Source organism: Macaca fascicularis, chromosome 5 (assembly GCF_037993035.2).
Source record: "Macaca fascicularis isolate 582-1 chromosome 5, T2T-MFA8v1.1".
NCBI lineage: Eukaryota > Metazoa > Chordata > Mammalia > Primates > Cercopithecidae > Macaca > Macaca fascicularis.
Window position 1 is genome coordinate 114,033,320 of NC_088379.1, and position 6,645 is coordinate 114,039,964.

At 41.2% G+C, this 6,645-nt stretch overlaps 1 pseudogene; it reads right to left on the reverse strand.

The window, feature by feature from the left end:
- Nucleotides 1–572: 572 nt before the first annotated feature.
- On the reverse strand, nucleotides 573–2,624 carry LOC102141190 (exocyst complex component 7-like; annotated as a pseudogene).
- Nucleotides 2,625–6,645: the final 4,021 nt, after the last annotated feature.

A 6,645-nucleotide genomic window follows, 5' to 3' on the forward strand; every position in this document is an offset into this window, starting at 1 on the left:
GGCGAGCAGGCAGGCAGTCCTGCTCCCAGTCACCTAGGGGACTCCTGGGAAATGGAGCAGCCCCAGATCTCAGGTCTGTGGGCAATGGGGAATGTGTTTTCTGCACAAAATCCAGGAGAACCTGATTGCTTTTCCCCAGGTCTTCTGACTACTCCTCTGAGACCTACCCACATTTTGGGCTGAAAAGGAAGTTCTAGTACCCACTTTTGACTGAGGACAGAGGTAGTGCTGTTCTGCCCTCCTGCTTTTGGCACATATGAGGCAGCTGTGGGCACAGGCCTCTGTCTTCTTTCTCTCCTCTCCTATTTCGAAAGCTATCAGCATCACAAAACCCAAGACGAGAAGGAATCCAGCTTTCTGGGAGAATGCTGGTTTTGTTGGAAACGTGGGCTACAGGGAAAAAGCAGAAACCAGGACTAGAGGGCTCAGGGAGGAGGCTCCTGGATGGGGCAGTGAAGACAAGCCTCTCTCAAAGGACTTCAAACTCACCCAGCCCAGAGGCAAGTTAACACGGGTTTATCTGTCCAATGACCTGGCTAGTCTGGCAGAACCAGGCAGGGCTAGCAGAAGACTCAGGCAGAGGTGTTGAAAAGGCAATTGGTCATGTCAGCCATCTGCTCCATGCGTACAGGTACTTCTCCAGGTTCTTGGTGAAGGGCATGCTGCTGAACTTGTGCAGAGAGGCCCTACAGGTTTCCTTGACAATGTTTTTTGGGGTTTAGCAAATCCTGTCCTTCTCTGTGTTTGAAATAGCCCAGGCCTTTTGGATCTTGCACAGTTCTTCAAGGCCATCATTGAAGCCCTTGAAACACTCTTTGATCATCTGCTGCTCCTTATTCTAGAGTTTGACTCCTGGTTGGAACATAAGTATATTGTTCTCTGTGAAATATTCAGTCACCTTTAGCCAACTGCACTGGTAAGTCGATCTACTGCTCAATGTGCTCCCAGTGGGGGTACTCAGCAATCTTCTGAGTCACAGCCACCAGCTGGGTCGCTCAGACTTCAGGGACTTGAGGATGTAGTTGTAGTTGTTATGCAGGAAGATGGTGCTCAGATCTGGGTCCTCATACACCTTGGACTTGCTCAGCAAGTTCAACTGCAGGCTGCCCAGAATTTCACAGATACAGATGCTTAGCAGTCACTTGCTGAACTTTGAACCATGGCTGTGGCTGAAGAACTGGCCTCTTGGGAAGCCAGCATATCACCCACCATCTCCTGGAAGTCCAGAAGCTGCTGCAGGAAGAGGATGATGTTGCTTGTGAGCATGGTGCCATCCTTGGGCACGTTGCATTCATTGTCAAGGTCATTTTTGATGTTGTCCACAAAGTCCTCCAGTGCTTTGGCTCAAATAGCCTCTAGGGAGATGATGAGGCCAGGTGATTTGTTCTTGCTGATGGCGGCCATGCCCTAGAGCACCTGGTCAAACTCAGGTTTGCTGTGCTTAGGTGATGCGGGATGGAGGAGACAGTAAGCACCATGGAGAAGTCGTGTCGAATGATGGTGTCCGAGGGGGAGACAACATTCTCCCCTTCAAGTATCAGCCCATCCAGCACATCCCGTATCAGAGTCACAGGTCTTCTTCCTATGGTGCTCAGTGATTATGTCAGCCAGCAACTGGTACTCACTCTAGGCCAGCTCGACAAAGGTACTGACACAGTGGATGTAGGTATCAGTCTCCATATCCACCATCTTTCCTGACCAGCAGCCTATGCTTGTCATTCAAGGCCTTGGACAGGTACTTAACTTTGAAATTATGCTGGTGACCTTCCAAAGGAAGGAAGTTGGGGCATCCCTTTTCCCCAACTAGACCATGCTGGGAATACTGTTTTCAGAAGGTATTGAGCCTTATGAATTGTCCCTGGCCACTTGACTGGCTTTTTTGGCGGGTGTGTTTTTCCTCTTGTTGGGGATAGAAGGAGAGTAGGGAATTTCAGAAAAAGAACTCTTCTTCCAGAAATACTTCTCCAGGCCTTGATGAAGTGATCCAGCTGGATGGAGCAAATTTAGTAGTAGACATTCATAAAATCTTGGTTGCAGCTGTCTTCCACCAGCCAGCAGGAGATGTGGATTACATCCTGGAGCATACTCTTGGGCAGGTGCTCCAGGGACATAACCTCCTGTCCCTCCAAATCATCATCACCACTGATCAGATCCAGGATGAGCACAGGGGAGACAATCTTATTGTGCCTGGTCATCAGGCTGCAGAGCTCGGACTCTAGTGACTCCTTCCCCTGCTCAAGCAGCAGCTTCACTTTGTTGAGTTCTGGGCTGTTTGGGCTATTGTCCTAGAAATACTCCACAGCCTTCTGAATCTTAGCCATGCTTCCCAGACACTCTTCTGGCCTACCTGTGGGGCCCTCTCTGAAGATCTGTTAAGTATCACTGGTAACATGGTAGGAGCTGATGATGTGGTCCAGGATGGATAGCGTCTTCTCGAAATTGTCTTGCAGACGCTGCAGATTATCTGTCTGCTTGTGCACTGGAATGATGGAATTCTCCAGCTTTATATGGTGACTGTCATATGATGACAGGATAGACATCATGTTCTTGGTGAGCTGGTCACTCTTCTCCAGGCTGTCTTGAATATAGTACAGCAACTCCTCCTCCTGTTTCGGCTTCTCTTCAATCTTCAGCAGTCAGGTGAATGTCTCCAGTGGAAGGATCATAGCTGCAAACTCTATGGCTCTCACATCCCAGTTTCTTTCCTCAGCACTCCCCACCCTGCAACTAACTGTAAATAAAGGCGCTAAGAGCATTCATTGGTGGAAGGAACAGTTTCTTCGATAAATGGTGCTGGGAAAACTGGATAGCCATATGCAGAAAGTAGAACCCTATCTCTTACCATATAAAACCATCAACTCAAAATGGATTAAAGATTTATACATAAGACTCAAAACTATAAAACTAGTAGGAGAAAATATAGGGTAAACACTTAAGGACATTGGTCTGCGCAAAGACTTTATGGAGAAGACCTTAAAAGTACATGGAACAAAAGCAAAAATAGGTAAGTGGGATTATTTCAAACTAAAAAGCTTCTGTGCAGCAAAGAAAGCAGTTGACAGAGTGATGAGACAACCTGCAGAATGGGAGAAGATATTTGCAAACTATCCATCTGAAAAGGGATTAAATCCACCACACACAGAATATATAAGGAACTCAAGAAAGTCAACAGCAAAATAATAATCATAATTCATTAAAAAATGGGCAAATGAGCTGAATAGACATCTCTTGTAAGAAGAGATACAAATGGCCAACAGGTACATTAAAAATGCTCAAATCATTAATCATCAGGGAAATGCAAATCAAAGCCACAAAGAGATACTATCTTACCACAGTTAGAATGGCTTTTATTAAAAAGATAAAAAGTAACAAATGCTGGGGTGGATGTGGAGAAAAGGTAACTCTTATGCACTATTGGTGGGAATGTAAACTAGTACAACCATTATGGAAAACAGTATGGAGGTTCCTTAAAAAACTAAAAGTAGAGCTAACATATGATCCAGCAATCCCACCACTGGGTATATATCCAAAGAAATATGAAGTATGTTAAAGAGATGTCTACTTTTTCATGTTTACTGCCCCATTATTAACAATAGCTAAGATATGGACTCAACCTAAGTGTCCATCATCAGATGAATGAATAAAAAAATGTGGTACATGTAGACAATTGAATACTATTTAGCCATAAAAAGAACGAAGTTCTGTCATTTGTGGCAACATGGATGAGCTTGGAGGACATTATATTAAGTGAAATACACCACACACAGAAAGATAATATATTGTATACTCTCACTTATATGTGGAAGCTAACAAAATTATCTTGTAGAAGTAGAGAACAGTTACTAGAGATCAGGAATGGTAGAGGAAGGAGAGGATTGGTTAATGGTAAAGGAAGGAGGGGATTACAAAAGTAATGCTAGTTAGAAGGATAAGGTCTAGTGTTCTATAGCATGATAGGGTGGCTATAATTAACAACAATCTGTTGCATATGTTCAAATGGTTAAAGGAACAGATTTTGAATGTCCCCAATACAAGTAATGATAAATGTTTGAGGTGATTGATATTCTAATTGTACTGATTTAAGCATTACATATTTTATACACGTATTGGAATATCACACTGTTCCCCATGATATGTACAATTATTATGTCAATTAAAAATAATAATAAAAGCAAAAATATATATACCGTTTAAAATAGCAGCAAAAGTTGTTAGATATGAGTCTATTAAAATATGTATAAGATCCGTATGTTGAAATTACAAAACTGTAATGAAAGAAATCAATGAAGACCTACATAAATGGAGTTCTATGTCATACTCAAAGATTGTTAAGATGCCAATTTCCCCCAATTTGGCCTACAGATTTAAAATAAAAATTCCAGCAGTTTTTTGTGGGTATCAAAAGTGTGATTTTTAATATAGCCCCCCCACCCACCCACAGAAAAGCAAAGAACTAGGATTCTAGTTCTGAAAAACAATTCTGAAAAAAATAACAAAGTTGGAGGACTCCTATTACTGAATTCCAAGACTTACTGTAATGCTTCAGTAATCAAGACAATGTGGAAATAGGAAAAGCATAGACACATACATCAGTGAAAAGTGTTGAGAGCCCAGAAATAGTTGATCCACATAAATATAGTTAACCTATTTTTACAAAGGTGCAAAGACAATTCAATAGAGAAATGATAGTCTTTTCAACAAATAGTACTGGAACAATTAGGGATTCATGCACAGCACAATGAATCTCAATGTATACCTCACACATTATACAAAAATTAACTCAAAATTTATCAGACCTAAAGGTTAAATGTAAAACCATAAAACTTCTGAAAAAGATTAAAACATGGGAGAAAATTTGTGTAATCTTGGGTTAAGCAAAGAGTTTTTAGCTACAACACCAAAAGCATAATTGGCAAGAAAAAATAGGTAAATTGGACTTAATCAAAATTTAAAACTCTTACTCCATGAAAGACACTACTATGGGAATGAAAGGACAAGCCACACACTGGGAGAAAATAGTTTCAAGTAATATTTCTGACAAGAACTTTATCTAGAAGGTATAAAGAACTCAAAAACTCAATGATAAGAAAACAAATAACCGAATTAAAAATGGGCAAAAGATCTGAAAAGACACTACACTTAAAAAGATATACAGATGGCAAATAAGCATATGAAAAGGTGCTGAATATCATTTGTCACTAGGGAAATGTAATCAAAACAATTATGAGATACCACTACACATCTATTAGAATGGCTAAAATAAAAAAAAATGCAACTTCAAATGCTGGTGAAGAATGCAGAGCTCTCATTCATTGCTAGTGGGAATGCAAAATGGTATACCACTTAGGAAGACAGTTTGGAAGAAATTTCTTATAGAGTTAGACATAGGATTACCATATGACCCAGCAATCATTATCTTAGGCATTACCTAACTCTTTTAAAATCTTATGTTCACACAAAACCTGCATGCAAATGTTTATAGCAGTTTTATTCATAATTACTCAAAACTGGAATTAATCAAGATTTCCTTCAGTAGGTGAATGGATAAACAAACTGTGGTATATCCATACAATAAAATACTATTCAGCAATGAGTAGTATTTATTAGCCATCATTTCACTAACCTACATAGATGAGTCACAAATGCATTTTACAAGTGAAAGAAGCCAGAGCAAGAAGGCTACATGGACAATACAATTCAAACTATATGGTATTCTGGAAAACATCAAAGTGATAGGGATGGAAAATATGTCAGTGGTGCCAAGAATTTAGGGGGAAAGAGGTATTTGACTAGGGGAAGCATTGGGCCTCTTTAAAATGTGATGGAACTAATCTGCGGTACTGTGGTGGCAGATACATGATTCTATGTATTTGTCAAAACACAGAGAACTTTGCAGCACAAAGAATGAACCTTAATGTATGCAAATAAAAAATTGACCAAGAGGTCAACAGATCTCAGGATAAACTGTAGACTCTGACAAAAGAACATAATTGTATTACAAATATATGACATAACCTCACTGAAGGGTTTGGGGAGAATAAGATGCTCACCTAAGTGACTTTGGAAAATGGTGGGTGTACTAGTCTGTTTTCACACTGCCAAAAAGAACTACCTGAGACTGGGTAATTTATGAAGTAATGAGGTTTAATTGACCACAGTTCTGCAGGCTTAACAGGAAGCATGGCTAGGAGGCCTCAGGAAACTTACAAACATGGCAGAAGGTGAAGGGAAAGCAAGCGTGTCTTACCATGGTGGAGCAGGAGAGAGAGAGCAAGTGGGGAAATGCCACACACCTTTCAAACAACCAGATCTCTTGAGAACCCACTATTAGGAGAAAAAGGGGGAAGTTCACCCCCATGATTCAATCACCTCCCACCAGGTCCCTCCCCCAGCATGTGGAGATTACAATTAGACATGAGATTTGTTGGGACACAGAGACAAACCGTATCAGTGGGGTTTTTTGGTCGTTGTTGTTGTTTTTGTTTGTTTTTGTTTTCTGAGGCAGAGCCTCACTCTGTCACCCAGGCTGGAGTGCAGTGGTGTGATCTTGGCTTACTGCAGCCTTAACCTCCCTGGATTCAGGTGATCCTCCCACCTCAGCCTCCTGAGTAGCTGGGACTACAGGCACATGACACCATGCCTGGT